A 17,455-nucleotide genomic window follows, 5' to 3' on the forward strand; every position below is an offset into this window, starting at 1 on the left:
TACACATATATACCATTCCAATAATTATTCATGCAAGGTCAGCCAAACACAAGTAAACAAAATATAACTAAGTGTCCAAATAGTAAAATAAACTCAAGTTCTTCAGAAAGACTTGATGACCTTATGATACATGGCACCCACTATGTTACTTGGCATCATCATGCACTCAGTAGAGGTAGGGGCTTGGTTCATACTAGTCATACAATGTTTCCTGGAACTCGGTAACCATTGGTGACTCGGTAGATATAGTGTCACTCAGTAGAAACTAACTTCTTTGTTAGCCTCCTAAGCTCGGTTATCACTGAGTCCTTCTTCACTCAGTCATCACTAAGTGCTTCCTCACTTGGTTAATACTGAGTGCATCTTTACTCGGTTAACACTAAGTGCAACTTCACTCGGTTAACACTAAGTGCTTCTTCACTCAGTTAGAACTGTGTCTTCGATGCTCAATTTGAACTATGTCTTCAGTGCTCAGTTTGAACTGTGTCTTCAGTGCTCGGTTTGAACTGTGTCTTCAGTGCTCGATTTGAAATATGAGATGAGTATTGTCACTAATGGAAAGTAACTTTATGCCAACAATCTCCCCCTTTGGCATTAGTGACAAAAACAATTATGATTCAAAGTTTATGTGCAAAAATTGACATATAGTTTTGAATTTTTAAAATTGATCTTTACATATCTTTCTTACATGTATCTCCCCCATACAATATGCACAGTATTTACAAGTCATTACACATATTTCTTGCACAATTATCTCTTGGAGTGTGCTATCTCCCCCTTTTGACAATAATGCCAAATTAAACAATATATATTTACACAAAGATTCCAAATGAGAGATAAACTTAGAAAGTACGTTGAGAATAAGAGCCAATGTCTTATCCCAATTTTCTTGCAAAAGTTTGCTGGTGGAGAGTGCTATTTGAACTTCTACAGAGAGTTCAATCATATGATCTGCAATTGAGAAGTTTTTGTCATGAATCAATGTTTTGGAATGGGCAATATGCTTCTGCATTGTGTCCATGATAGGAAGGATCATATTTTGGATGTCAATCAGAGTACACCTAATCCTTGCTTCCTCTCTCAATAATTCTGCCTATTTCTCTGACAAAAATCTTATTTTGAGATGATGGGATGAACTTGAACTGTGGTCAAGCTGCAACATTTGGGCACTAACCTTCATATCCTCATCAATTTTATTCAACTTTTCTTTGATTTCCTTAGTATACTCAGTAACATCACAAAGTTTTCCAAAAAGTGAAGTTACATTATTAAAAGAATGTTCAAAATTACTCAAAATTGTAGACAATTCTACCTATTTTAATGCAATGTGCTCAAGCACCTTATTGTCAAATTTCTTCTCTGCCTTTTCAATCAATTTTTCTTGGCCGAAGGTATCCTCATTGAATTTATATACAGCCTTTTCTAACTAAATCAAAATGTGTTGAGTAGAATCTACTTCAACACCTATAGCCTCTGTTAGAATATTCTTAGCACTTTCAATAATACTATATTCCTGGTCTCTCCCATGCCTTAGTTGTTTTTGTCTTGCCTTCTAATCTAATAGCTAACTGATCATTCTCATTTCATTGACTGATGCATTATCCAGATCTATCTTAGGAATGACAATGTTTTTATCAAAGTCTATTTCATCATCCACTACCTTGCTGGAAAACATGTATCTCTTTGTTTTTTCCTGCAGTGACTTCACCTTCTCCCTTTGAAACTGAAACAATAGTTGATGAGGCTGGACTGGCTGACAAAACTGGAATAGGACTAACTAGAGGAAGATTGAGAGAAGTGCTAACAGTATCAAAAATTGATTTTCCTCCCAAGATTGATGTACAAGTTGGAATGGGAGAACTAATAGATGCAAAAATTGGAGCAGATGAAATTGTCAAAATTGAAGTACTAGTGGATACTTTTACTGTACACTCTGTAGTAGAAGTTGATATGCTTGATGAACTTATTGCTGTAGCTGATGATGACTCGATCAATGAAGATGGCTACAGCTTGGTTAATGAAGTGGTAGACACTTGCATAGATGGTACCCAGAGCTGAGAGGAGACAGGTGAAGATTGAGCAATTGATGAAGCTGTTGTGCACACAATCTCACCAATAGAAGCTATCTCCATAGTTGATGTAGCTGCTTTAGGTGGAGAGTGAGGAAGAGATGCAATGAATTTGGCTGCAATTTTTACAAGATCATCTTCCTCCTTAGCTTGTTCAGCTTCTTCTTCCTCAACATTTATCATCATTGAATGCAAATCCCCTGGAATATCTTCAATATCATCATGATCACTGTTGTCATTGTCCTTGATTTCAACAATATCCTCACTGGATTTATGTAGATGATAGATATGTTTCCACATGTTTTTTGCATCATTTACAACATGCTCAATGTCTTTGATTAGTATCAAACAAGTGTGGAATCTAATCATCATATTACCTTCATGATCTTTCAGTGATTTCTTCACTTCTGCATCAGTGAGACTCGGGAGGAGATTTTTTAGGGTTTGCTCAAAGATATCCTTAACAGTCTTGATTTCAATTTCCCATCTTGGTTGCAACCTCTCCAATAGCTCTTTAGGGATCTGAGAGGCAATCTCGTTCAGAGAGTATTTCCATCTTCCCATTTTACTCAATACTAGTTCCTCAATCTGCATTTTCTCTTGTTCTGATCTTGTTTCAAACTTCAATGCTTTGAAGTTTGTGAAGCTAGCACCTACTTCTAATTGCTTCAACCTTGCCTCAAATGTGAGTGGGGGCTTGACAAGTATAGGTTCCTTCTTCGCTTGTCTTGTTCTCCTGGAGAAGACTGTAGTAGCTTGCTTTTTAGGTTTGGTGATAATCACCTTACCTTTCTTCCGTTGAGGCTCCTCTTCTTTTTTTGACTCAATTTCCTCTTCTTCTTCATCATCTTCTCCTTTCCCTTTAGTAATCATTGGAGGACCAAGTTCTATTTTTAGCTTTGCAATCTTCCTCTTTCCTTTGCTAATTACTTGAGGGATTTTGATTTGAAGCTCAATTTTGGCCTTAGCTTCATCATAAGTTCCAAAGACTGGTTGCTTTGGGTCTACTGGTTCATTCACCAGTGCTTCTATGATATCTCTGGTTTCATCAATATTGACCTCATAAGGAAGAGGTTTCACCCATGCAACTCGGGGCTTGACTGCCTGTATGTGTACTTTGTCACAATCTACCATAAAGCATACATCTTCTTTGTATTCCTCAACCATTTTAGGTGGAATCCAAAACCTATTGTTCATTCTTTCCTTAAAATCTTCAAAGTAATTATCCAAAACACTGTCAAAATTTTCACCTAACTCTGCAATGAACTCATTTATTTGATAAAGAATGGGAATATCTTTTCTCAATACTACTAATCCTTTTGATGGAAAAGACTTTTGAACATAGAAAAATAAACAGATCAAAAGTGAACCAAATTTGCAGAAGTTGTTCTTTGAAGTCCTTATGCTTTCCATATTTTTATTAAATTGAGACAAAAGCAATTCAGACAGATCAAACTCAACATTCTTCTTTACTACCTTATATGCTAAATCTACTGCTTCACAAGGTACACTGTTTGGATGACTTGAACTGTAAATTTTATGAGCAATAATGTGAATACCAAATCTTAATTCAGCGTCAACTACTGTACTGAGCTTAAGTCCTCTACCATCCCATTCTGCTTGGGTTAGCCTTTGCAATTCTTCCTAACCTAGGGTTTTGGTAGACTTAGCTTTGCTCAACATGGGAAGGCTAGTAATCTTGTTAATCATTTTCTTTGTGATAAGCACTGGTTGCTCTAACCACAATTACCCGTTGTGAACCCGACTGAGTACATACCTAACCCATTTAACTTGAAAATTCCTTAGCAAGTGTGAAATGTGGGTTAACCCTTTTGTTTCAAGATTCTTATGCTCGAGTTTCAAATTTCCATCTATGCTCATTTCTCCTAGGGCATTATCAATTTCTAGGTTTCCAAGTTCTTGAATGAACATTTGAAATGGGAGTGAATGTCATTCATAAGGAGTACCTTTGGAGGAATTTGAGACTGAGCACCATTAGGATCAAGTGATTCTACAATTGTTGGTGCCAATTTGAAGTTTGACGCCTTCCATTCCACACCTTTAACCAGCATTTTTGAGCCTCTCTTTGCCTTGGAGCTGCTACTTTCGAATGCCATTGCTACTCGATAAGTGAAGAGAAATTCTGAACAGATTCTTCGCCCTTTAAAATTTTCTCAAAATTTCTTTAAGCTTGCTCTGGAATCGCAGAAGATAACTTAGCTCAAAGTTCGTAGTGAAGAATGAGATCAAATTTTGCCCTTTTTGACAAAAAATTCATCATAAATACTTGGTGCGACGGTAGATGAAATGACAAGTTGTCATCCACTTGCTTGGTAGATACTATCAACTCGATGATCAAAAGAAAACATTTATGTACCGACCTAACTCGGTAAGGTCATGAACCGACCTAGCTCAGTTGATATAACTCGATAAATGAAACTTTATTGCACCTGACCAAACTCGGTTAAGTCTAGCATCAAAGTGTATCTGAATACTATTCTGATCATCTTTCTTCTTTTGGAATTGTTTAGGATAATTCTTGGAGGATGCAGTTCCATACTTTATTTTATGAATATTAATCGGAGATGGTGGAGTCACTCATTTCTTGAGTGATATTTCCACTACTTGACTTATCTTGTTCGGTAGATTTTGGAATCCACTGCTGCTTCATTTGCTTCCGAATGTTGTCTACTTTGATTTTCTTCTCATCTTTAATTCTTTCTATATTCATGCAATTTGTAGCTATATGACCAAGTTCTGTACATGTATAGCACCTTACAGTAGTGTCCTTCTTCCTTAGGTAATATCTTGCACAATTTATGCCAGTATGTCCATATTCTCCACAATAGTGACATTTGCACCAAGTGTTGTAGTCCCATCCAAATATGGCTTTGACAAGTTTTTCAGTTGGATTGAATGATTTGGATCTACATTGGAATGCTTTGTGACCATGTTTTTAGCATTTGTGATAGTTGCCTTCAAATTTTGGTTTTTTTTTGCACTCATTTGCTTTGTGACCATGCTGATTGCAATTGAAGCATTTACCATTGAATTTTGCTTTTCCATTGCTCCAACATTTGTTTGATGTATGACCTAACTTGCCATAGTGATTAAAAGTGGGTTTTTGATTCCTCTGTTCACCTTGTTTGGAGGATTCACCTTCTTCCTTGTATCCAAGACCAACTTTACCTTTATGTCTATAAAGATTTTCCTCATTTTGTTGATTTAATTGATTCATATCTACTTGGGATTTCATCATTCTTTCATTGACTTGCCTTTCAGAGATTAGATCATTTTCCAAGCTTTCATTGATTTGTCTCTCAGTTCTTAAATCATTCTGTAGACTTTCATTTTGTACTCTAAGAATCCTGATTTCTTCATTTACATTAGAGAGTTGGTCTATAAGGTCTTCATGCTGATGGGATTGATTATGAATTTTATGGCTTTTATACTCCAATTCTTCTTGTGATTTGTTTCTTTGTTCCAAAACTTCACATAGCCTAATTGACTGTATTTCTTGCTCTCTTTTAAGCTTTCTTACCTCTTCTTGCAGAGATCCATTCTTTTCTAGAAGTTCTTTGATTGCCTTGTCAGCTTCTTCTGAACTACTTGATGGTAACAAATCTTCAATGTTTTCTTCAACATAGTGATGGTCATTCATTTTTCTTGCAAGTTCTTTTCTTCTTTTTAGGGATTGAGAAAGATGTTCCTTTGCTTCTTTGAGTTGAACCATGGCCATTTCTAGATCTAACTTTTCATTTTCAATAACTTTCTCCAGTTTGAATATATTCATAACTTAGATCTTTGCTCAAGCTGTCAAACTTTGTGCTGAGAACCAAAAAATTCTGATACCAATTGTTGGAAATATTCAAGATATAATAGATTACTGAGAGGGTAGGGGTGAATCAGTAACAATAAAACTTTTAAGTCAATTCAGAATAACCATATACAACACTTACTCATCTAGCCTGCTACATAAAAGAACTATTAAACATTTAAACCATATATGCACAGAGATTTGGTGACCCAAAAACCTTCCAAAATAGAAAGTAAAACTGGGGTGGGGATGATACCCACAAAGCTTCATTAGTGCAGTATGAAGTTGGCCGGTTAAGGCTTACAATGATAACTTCCAGTGATTTGCCCTGTTAGGAGCACAGAGGATTGCTAGATCCACCTTGTTAGAGGATATATAAACATACTTTACAAGAATGCACTCAGTTAGGAGATTTGAATAAAGATGGTTAAGTCTACCTTGTTAAAGGATTTAGAAGAATGATTCACCTGTTAGGATGAACCAACAGATCAACTTACAACTTGACTAGATTCTTTATTCTAGATCACCTTCTATGATTGATGAAATCATTTTTGCTCCTTGTAGACCTTTCTGAGTATTCTTTACTGCTAATGAATTCACATATCGTATCTTATGTCCCTCTTTTGTGCAATATTTTATATCTTGTATATCTTCCCTGTATCTATATATTGAATGATATAATACATTACATATATATACCATTCCAATAATTATTCATGCAAGGTCGGCCAAACACAAGTAAACAAAATATAACTGAGTCAACCAAATAGTAAAATAAACTCGGGTTCTTCAGATAGACTTGATGACCTTCTGATACGCGACGCCCACTATGTTACTCAGCATCATCATGCACTCGATAGAGGTAGGGGCTCAGTTCATACTAGTCATACAACATTGCTTGGAACTCAATAACCATTGGTGACTCGGTAGATATAGTGTTACTCGGTAGAAACTAACTTCTTTGTTAACCTCCTAAGCTCGGTTATCAATGAGTCCTTCTTTACTCGGTCATCACTGAGTGCTTCCTCACTCAGTTAATACTAAATGCATCTTTACTCAGTTAACACTAAGTGCAACTTCAATCAGTTAACACTAAGTGCAACTTCAATCGGTCAACACTAAGTGCTTCTTCACTCGGTTAGAACTGTGTCTTCGATGCTCGGTTTGAACTGTGTCTCCAGTGCTCAGTTTGAACTATGTCTTCAGTGCTCAGTTTGAAATGTGTCTTCAGTGCTTAGTTTGAACTGTGTCTTCAATGCTCAATTTGAACTATGTCTTTAGTGCTTTGTTTGACCTATGAGATGAGTATTGTCACTAATGGCAAATAACTTTATGCCAACACTTTCCAATTTTATTAATAGTCTAGCCTTGTTGGATGTGGATCTTTTGGGTGGATCTTACACATGGCCCAATAAAAGAATTGGTAGTGATTGTATTCAGGTTAGGTTGGATAGAGCTCTTATTTCTCTGGATTGGCTGAATTATTTTTCTTGTAAACTATCCCTACTCCCAAGAATTGGATCAGAACACTCCCCAATATCCCTCTCGGTTGTTTCTCTTGAGCCTAGAAGGAATTTTACATTTTGGTTTAAAAAGATGTGAATTTACCACCCTAATTTATTGAACAAGATTAGCTATTGGTGGGGCATGGATTTGGATGGTACAACCATGTTTAGAGTTGCTAAGAAGTTGAGCAATGTGAAATAGATGATTAAATTTTGGCCATATTTTTCTGGATAAAGAGGGGTTATCTATCAACCTCACTTCAATTTAGGACACTATTCAATAAGAAGGGTATAATTATTTGAATAGGAATGTTGAGATAACATCCTGACTAACTTGCATAATATTATAAGTAAAGAAGAGAAGTTATGGAAGAAAAGATTGAGAATCAATTGGCTTAAAGAGGGGGATCAGAACACTAGGTTTTTCCATATTTCTACTCTCCAGCATAGAGAAAATAATAGAATATGAATTGTTAAAAAGGGGCAAGATCTTTCGATTGGAGAGAGTGATATATCTGTTGAGGTTGTTTCTTATTTCTTTTATCTTCTATCATGGCATCCCTTGCTATTAGAGGTGGATCAGAATGAAATTTTTTCTTGTCTCCTACAAATTATTCAACCCAACCATAATAAAATGTTAAGGATGATCCCCTGGACTAGATGGTTTTCTAAAGTTTTTTTCCAAACTTATTGGGAGGTGGTTAAAAAATATGTGGTGAAGGTTGTTGAAGCATTCTAAAAGAGATAAATTCTACTTTCTTGGTCCTCATTCCAAAAGTTCCTAGGGTTGACTCTTTGGATAAATTTAGACCTATTAGTCTTTGTAACTCCTTGTACAAGATTATCTCTAAGGTGCTAACTTCTAGAATCCTTAATATCCTCCCTTTGATTATATCTCAGCAACAAATGAGCTTTGTCCTAGGAAGACATATATTAGATTTTGTCATGATGGTTCATGAGGTGATTCACTCCATGGAAGCATGAAAAAGAGAAAGGTATGCTTCTTAAGTTGGATCTCTCTAAAGCTTATGATCGGGTGGAATGGTCTTTCCTTGGTAAGGTTCTTTAGGCTTTCAGTTTTGATCAAAAAGTTTGCAAGCTTATATCTCAGCTCATCTCAACTTCTTCTCTTGTAATCTTGGTAAATGGGGCTCGCTTAGACTTTTTTAAACCTTCAAGAGGGTTAAGACAAGGGGATCCTCTCTCTCCTATTTTGTTTTATTATTATGGCTAAATGTATTGGAAGGTTGCTAGAGAAGAACAAACTTGAAGGGAGACTTAAAGGGATAAAGCCATCTTCGAAGAGTACTTCTTTTTCTCATCAACAGTTTCTGGATGATACTATTATTGGAGGAGAGGCTTCTATTAAAGAGGCAAAAGTGATGAAATATATTCTAGATAAGTATATCAGAGGTTTAGGATAGGTTGTTAATTGGGAGAAAAGCTCTATTTTCTTCATTAATACTCTTGAGGATAGACAAAAGAAAATTGTGAGGATTCTTGGGTGTGGAGTAGGGAAGCTCCCTTCTACCTATATTGGTCTCCCAATGGGTACAAAAACTCTTGATTATTTTTGGAATGGGATTCTTGATAGGTTTAGTAAGAAGCCAGTGGGGTGGAAAGGGGTTTCTCTTAGTCAAGTAGGCAAATGTCTTTTGGTTAAGTTCACTCTTCAAAATCTCCTGATGTATGCCCTAAGTCTTTTTGGGTTTTTGGTAAAGTTTTCTGACAAAATGGAAAAGATCTAGAGAGATTTTATTTGGTTTGGCCTAAAAGGTTAGAAAATATATCCCCTTGTGGCCTAGGATAATGTTTGTCTTCCTAAGTGATATGGGGGCCTGGGAATTAGGAAATTAAAGCATCTTAATAAAGCTCTTCTAGAAAAATAGATTTGGCATATTTTTAATAGTATAAGGGAATGGAGATATATTTTTGTAAACAAGTATGTGAGAAGTCCTTCTATTCAATTCTTGCTGAATAGTGAAGACATCATGAATAGGTCTATTATATGGAATGCTATCCTTAAGGCAAGGGACTTGGCCAAAGCAAAGACTAAGTGGAAAGTGGGTAATGGTGATGATATTATCTTCTAGCATGATAATTGGCTAATAAAAGGACCCCTTATAAATAATTCTACCTTTGAAAACTAGTCTGATACTTGTATTAGGAAATTTGGTTTGAAAGTTAGTAATTGTAGAACTAACCAGGGGTGGAGAGACTTGTCTCTAATTTCTGATGATCTTAAACTAGTTATGGTAATGCCAAATTCTATGATTCTAAATAACAAGAGGGATGAATTAATATGGGGTGATAATCCTAATGGTTGTTACTCAATTGCATCAGGATGCAAACCTCTTTGGAGCTTGAATAAGAAGCCTCCTTGGGGAAAAGCTTGGTTACCTAGTCTTACCCTAAAGGTTAACATTTTCTTTTAGCTGGCTTTAGAAGACAAAATTCTTACCCAATATAACTTAATTAAAAGAGGGCATTATATGCCTAATAGATGTATTATGTGCAAAAATTGAATGGAACTAGCGAACCATATGTTTATCCATTGTCTTTACTCAAGGGAGGTTTGGGATAGCTTAACCAAGAATATCGGGGTGAGTTGGTGTAAGCTAGCTAATGTTATATATTTCTTTTGTCAATGGAATAGTATGTTTAAAGGCAAAAATATGCATGATTTAAGTAATTGGTCTTTGCCTCATTTCTGTTGGGGTGTCTAGAAGGAAAGAAATAATAGGATCTTCAAAGATAGAGAGGAACTTGCTTTTGTTCTAGTGGAAAGATTTATAAAAACATGAAGGAAATTTTCCAAATAAGAAAGGGGAGAGATATTGAAAATGGTGAAAATAAGAAGGATAAAGAGAAGGATAGGAGGATAAAAAGATAGGAGGTGAAATGGTTACTCCCCCCAGAGGGATAGCATAAAGAAAATTTTGATGGTGTGGCAAAGGGAAACCCTAGACCTTCAAGTTGTGGAGGTATCATTAGAAATAGCCATGGTAAAGGGGTGGTGGCTTTTTCCCATCCTTTGGGTAATTAGACAAATCATTATGCTAAAGCCAGTGTTGCACGCCACACTATGAAATTGCCTTTGGACAAAGGAATTAATAAATTATGCTTGGAAGGGGATTCTAATAGCATCATAAGATGTATTAAAGGGATCACCCAACCATCATGGCCCATCAAAAATATCATTAAAGAGACCCACTCCTTTCTTGGAAATTTTGAAAATGTCCACATCACCCATGAATTCAAGGAGGCAAATTCCATGGCAGATTGGTTTGCAAACAAAGCCATTAGGTAAGTCAAGGTGATGATTTGGAATTCAAGTGGGAATATTCTGGTAGAAGTGAAAAGTGTCATTAAGCTAGACAAAATCTAGGGAGGTATGGTGGATATCTATGTGTAATAATGGTAGTAAATGTAAGTTTGGGTCAAAGTATTGCTAATTATGATATTTACGGTAAACATAGTTAGATGACGTTATCAGTGTCAAATCGACATGTTTCCTAGGTCAATTTCTTTCTCCTCTCCTATCATTTCTGGGATAAAGAAAGACATTTTGATAATAATTAGAGAGGTGGACATCAGGGTTTTCAAAGGCTTGAGAAGGGTTACTAGAGGTTGGTTTTTATGAGAATTTCTAGTGTGGATAAACTAGAAATGGTGGGGGAAAGAAGTAGGAAGGAGCTTGTTGGTGATGTAGATAAATGGAAAGAGAGGACTAAAGTATGGGAAAAATTGGAGAACTCCATGGTTTTGACCCTGCAATCACCAATAGTATGGTGAATTCATGGAAGGATGGGAGGTCAAAGTGGATGGGATTTTGTTTCAGAGGGGCTGAAGTTCTACAAAGACAAGAAGGTGTCAGCGAACACTATGAAAGATTTTGCAAAGAATACCAAGGAGAGAAATTAATTGATTAAGTGTGATACTTATTATGAAATAGACTCAATCAAAAAACTATTGAGGTATGTTTTACAGGTCATAATTGAGTACATTACTTTGGACACTAGATTTGATAGAGTTAGAACACACCATTTTATTAAACTCAATCACTTTCACTATGGTGTCAAGATCTATTTCCATTTCTATTTGTATACTTCAATGTATAAGGGAATTTCTAGGAAAATGAAAAATTCCTCTACAAATCTAGCCCTGCATGAGGGGTTATTACTTCTCATTTATGAGCATTCCAAGGCTCAAACCATAAGAAAAGCCCCCTGCAAGGTGTGGACACTACTATGAACATGTGAAGCTCAAGTTTCTCATCTGATATGGAAGATGTCCAAAGTATAAGCTCAAAGGGAGATGAGATGATATCGTTTGGTAAGAAAGACAAGGGTTTAGAGAAGAAATCACCCTCATCAATTAAAACCCTATGCAAGAAGAGCTCAAGAGGGCATGTGTCTAAAGCTTCAAGCCAGGATGATGAAGACTATAATGAGGAAGGGTAGGATATGAAAATAGATGATGAGGATGAAGGGAAGGAAAAAACTATGAAAGATGAGCCGGTGGCCAAAAAATAGAGGAGGGTTGTTGAGAAGGAAGTTGAGGGGATTTTGGATTCTAGACTAAAGATCCCTACTATTCCTCTCTCCCCTATTCATACTCAAGAATAGGATGAGGAAAAGAAAGATGGGGAGGGAGGAGAAGTGGTAATAAAGGAAAGGTATGTGGCCTAGAGAAATTTTAATGTAAGAACTTCCAAAATGGATATTGTCAAAGACACTATAAATCCCCAAATTCTATAAGAAAAATAGGGCCACCTTTAGTTTGAGGATCTCGTTGATCTAGCAATGGTGGCTATTACAGATAATGCTAGGGAAATTGGCATGAATTTACTAAACAACACAAGAAACAGTATGATTAACAATTTTAGGTCAATCAAATGCCTTTACCATGAATTGGAAGAGGTCAGGGATAAAATTGGCTAGCTGGAAAACAATAGGAAAATGCTAGAATGTGGAATTTTGAATGTTCAGGGGGATCATCTTAGTTTGGCTGAGAAGATAATCTAGAGTTTGGAAAACTACAATCATAATCTGGAAAATTAGATGATATCCATTCTGACTTCCATTAATGATAATATCATGTTCCTAATTGGAATGCTAAAGGCCAGAGGTCTTTTGGATGAAAAGGAAGACAAGGATAGAGATAAAGCTAGAATGGAAGAGGATGTAACTACCAACATAACCTTCAGTAGCTTGGATCAAGAAGGTTAGATGAAATAGGAGCAGATGGCTGAAGAGATTCACAAAGCTTATGAAGCAATAGAAACTATGAAGGAGCTAGAGAGAAAGATAGAGGATTAACTTAGGTTTTTCTTTTCCTATCTTTTGGACTTTTTTACTATTGTTTCTTATTTTTTAGTTGGATCTTTTGTCTATCTATTAAACTGGCCCTTTGGTTGGCTTTTAGACTTTGGCTAGGCTTTATCTACTTATTATTATCCACTTGTTATGTATTAACTAGCCCTTTGGTTGGCTTTTGGACATTGGCTTGGCTTTATATGCTTATTATCAACCACTTGTTATGTTTTAACTTTTGGGTTTCAAGATCCCTATAAAACATATTTATTTTATCAAAAACATGTAGTAAAATCACACTAATTCGTACACATGGAAATTGAATTAGTATAATGTGGAGCAAAAACTATTAATTTAAAAGACACCACTCATCTATGGCTAAAATAATAAAGGATTATAATTACACAACTTCCATCCATAATTTGTGCATGTCATGCTAGCACAAAGGGACCCAAAGCCATTGTAAAAGTACAAATGACATAAGAAAATTAAAGTCATGGCATACATCATGGGGGTTAAAAAGGGAACCACCACTAAGCTCATTCAACTCAGTAGTGACTAGTAGTATTGTAATGCCCTGGCAGGGAACCCAAAAGAAATTAACCGAAAGTTTCACTAAGTTTGCTAAGAAAAAAAAATTTAAGATTAAAACAACAACAACTAATATAGTGGTTGCAATAGCTCACATACATACAAACAACTATAAACAAATTACATCTCTTAAGGGTTCCATGATATTGAATCATATACAAATAAGTTTTATTAATACTAAATCTACTACAAACAAATCCACATCATAGAATAATAACAAGTACAAATCCATTTAAATAATATACAATTTTATAGGATACCACTTGGCATAATCAAAATGCATAATCATCCATTGTACAAGTCATAGGGTATGAAAATCCTAAAGAATATACGCTATGAATAAAATACATCATCTCATAACATCTAAAATAATCAATTATAGTAAAAAAAATATAACCATCAATGAGAAATACAAGATTAGAATGAAAGGAATTAATTGCACAAGTACATCCCTCCAACAATGATATCTAGCTATTAGATCTTAATGGTATAAGAAACACTACTAGCAAACCTCATGGAACCTAAATGGACCACTCCCACTATGCTAAGGAGATAATCTCAAGTATAAAATAGATATCAATCAACAAGTCATAACCATAATCTAGGTCAAGGAAACACCTAATAATAATCTATCTCAAAGGTTACCAAGACAAAAATAATATCTAGACTCAAAGGCACCAAAGACAAATAGGAAATCTGCAATGTAAGTTTTCAAATCACCTCATTTTGGGGTACATCTTGAATTGTGCTACATCAGATGGTATCAGAGCTTAGTTGTTCCTTAGTATGCAAGTAGACCATCAAAGTGTGAGGTAGTTTGTACTAGGACCTTGGTTGGGTGAAGTTTATGAAAGAAAGGATTGATTTCAAAAGTCCTAGCTAGTTGGTGATTTGGTGTAGGGTTGCAGATTTGTGGATTTGGCCTACACTTGTAGAGGACTTTCTATTCAATTATTATTTGTATGAGCAAAGATGGTCCATGGAAGGAGAGATGCAGATCCAAAATTATTTAACATGTTGAGGAAACTTGTAGCTAGAGTAGAAGCTATTGAGTTAGCGCAAGACTATGGAAGACATCTTGATGATGTTGAGAGTGATAAGTATGATTTTTTTGGGGATGATTTACATCAAAAGATTGATGATCTAGAAGAGTCTAATATAAGTTGGCATCTAAGGTTTAAAAAGAAGGTTTGTTGGCTGGTTAAAGAGATTGTGAAGAGAAGAAGACAGATCATGGAAGTGCATGATGATTTTTCTAAAATTGATGAAGTATCTTTTGGTTTTCATGAGTAGATGGATAGATCTGACATGGAAGTTATAGAGCATCTTGTTGTGTGCAATGAGATTGCTGAAGAGGGGATTTTTCCTTATGTTGGTAAGGACTTGGATGTTGTTATTCAAAATGATGTTAATAAGGACTTATATGTTGTTGATATTATTGATCTAGATGTTACTTGTGGTAAGAAGATGGATTTACTTGCTGGTAATATGGTTGAGGGTTTTAGAGGTGTTATTGATGTGGATTTACATGATGCTATTGTTGCTCATATGGATATGAACTTATATGTTTCTACTGAGATGTTGAAGGGTACATATATTGTTACTAATGTGGATTTTCATGATGTTGTTGATCTATATGTTGTTGGAAGAATAAATATGTATAGTGGTATGAGTATGGATGACATAGGGTTATTGTTGCATGTTCCTGATATGGATTCATTTGCTATTGATTTGGTGGAGGATTCCTATATTATGGATTTATATTATTTTTCTATGATGGATCTGAGTTTATATATTGTTGATGATTAGGTTTGTGATTTGGATATTATTGCTAATTTGGTTTTCATGTATGAGGATAATGTTATGGATGATTATGATGATAAGTTGCAGATGGAGCATTGTGATTTTTAGTGGCGCGATTATGTTGATTGGTTTGATGAGATTTTGATTTTTGAATGGATGAAGCATAGATGGTTGATTTTTTGATTCGAACTCTTTTCTTTGATAGAGTGGAAACCTTTTGTAAAGATGAAGCTGAGTGTAGAATTTTCTTTTGGGATTAAAATGTGGGACACATTTGTTAGGAACCTGTGTGTTCCTTCTATTTATTTTGTCAGAGTAGTGTTGTTGGACGCATATGCTTTGTAAGTCGCCCCGTGAGTATATTTTATCATCCCACATGCATAGGTAGTATTACTTTTCTAGATCGTACTCAGTATATAAGAATAGGTTGAGGCCCTTGATGGGCACGGACGAATTTATTGTATTGAGCTTGCTCAAAGGAGGTTACCCCCTCGAAGTGGCCTGTGATCAGTAGATTCATTCTGAGTTCTGCTATCACTTTGTATTCTGTTATTTCGAGCATTCTCACGATATTGCTATAAGGAGGTTCTTCACAACATTTTTCTATTTACCTAGGGAAGCTGATGTAGGAGCATCTAAATTCCTTTCTATTTACCCCAGTAGTCTTATGTAGAGACATCCTTGGTTCCTTAACTTTCTACTCTTTTCTACCAGTTGCTACCAAGTTTCTATGGCTACTAAGCTCCAGTTAGTACCGAGTTCCAATTACTGTCACGCATTTCTTCATGTGTTGAGTTATCCAGTGGGTGTCAAGTTTGTGTGGTTCCCAAGTGATCCTTTAGTTGTCAAGTTCCTATTGATGCGAAGTCATCCTTTGGTTGTTGAGTTGCTATTAATGCTGAGTGATCCTTTGGTTGCTGAGTTCCTATTGATACCGAGTGATCCTTTGGTTGTTGAGTTCCTATTGATGCCAAGTGATCCTTAAGTTGTCAAGTTCCTATGGATGCTGAGTTCCTGTTGATGCTAAGTGATCCTTTGGTTGTCGAGTTCATATTGCTACTAAGCATTCATTTAGATTTTGAGTGCTAGTATTTCATGGAGCCTTCATTTGTTGAGTTGTTTGTGTCTGGTTCTAGTTTGGGTCGACCTAGCATATATTTAATTTTGTGATGGGTATTTAATATTTGTAGTGAGCTGACTTGTGGCTTAGTTATGCATTTAATGTGAGGGTTTATTAGTTGGTATTTGGATTAGGTCAACTTTTGGCCTTTCTATGTTCTAGAATCTTTGGTAAGCCATTTTGGAAAGTATTTAAGCGGGTCTTAGGTAGAGTCTTAGGGTTAGGATTTGATGAGGGATGATTGCTAAAGTTGGAGATGTAGAATTTGGAAGTATGGAGTCTTAGTTTGGAGTAGTTTGGAGATAGAAGTTTGTATTTGAGTATGAGATTTTTATTCTTTGAAAGATATATTCTTCTTTGTAATAGCCATAACTTGGAAGGCCATACAAATGGGCATGCTAGATGTAAACTTCTTGATTCAAATATATGGAATATTGTCTCATTGGATCTAAATCTCATTCCTCTTGTTCATTTTTTCTATTGTGTATTTGTTTGCTAGTTTCTAGATCACCTCATTTTGGGGTACATCTAGAATCACATGTCCTTGGTTCCTTAACTTTCTACTCTTTTTTGCCAAATGCTACCAAGTTTCTATAGCTACCAAGTTCCAATTACTGCCAAGTTCCAATTTTTGTTGAGTATTCCTTCATGTACCAAGTTCTCCAATGGGTGCCAATTTGGTGTCGTTGTCAAGTGTCCCTTTGGTTGTCGAGTTCTTGTTGATCCCAAGTCATCCTTTGGTTGCTAAGTTCCTATTGATGTCGAGTGATCCTTTAGTTGTTGAGTTCCTATTGATGTCAGTTGATCTTTTGGTTGTTGAGTTGCTGTTGATGCTGAGTGATCCTTTGGTTACCAAGTTCATGTTGTTGTCGAGCATTAGTTTGGGTGTTGAGTTCTAGTATTTCATGGAGCCTTCATTTGTCGAGTTGTTTATGTCTAGTTTCAATGTGGGCTGACCTAGCATCTATTTAATTTTGTGATGGTTATTTAATATTTGTAGTGAGCCAACTTGTGACTTAGTTATGCATTTTATGTAAGGGTTTATTAGTTGGTATTTGCATTAGGCCATCTTGTGACCTTTCTATGTTCTAGAATCTTCGGTAAGTCATTTTAAAAAGTAATTAAGGGGGTCTTGGGTAGAGTCTTCAGATTAAGATTTGATGAGGGATGATTGTTAAAGCTAGAGATTTAGAATTTGGAAGTATGGAGTCTTATTCTGGAGTAGTTTGGAGATA

This window comes from Cupressus sempervirens, chromosome 1, assembly GCF_028749045.1.
Source record: "Cupressus sempervirens isolate cs-2001-9-10 chromosome 1, ASM2874904v1, whole genome shotgun sequence".
Lineage (NCBI taxonomy): Eukaryota > Viridiplantae > Streptophyta > Pinopsida > Cupressales > Cupressaceae > Cupressus > Cupressus sempervirens.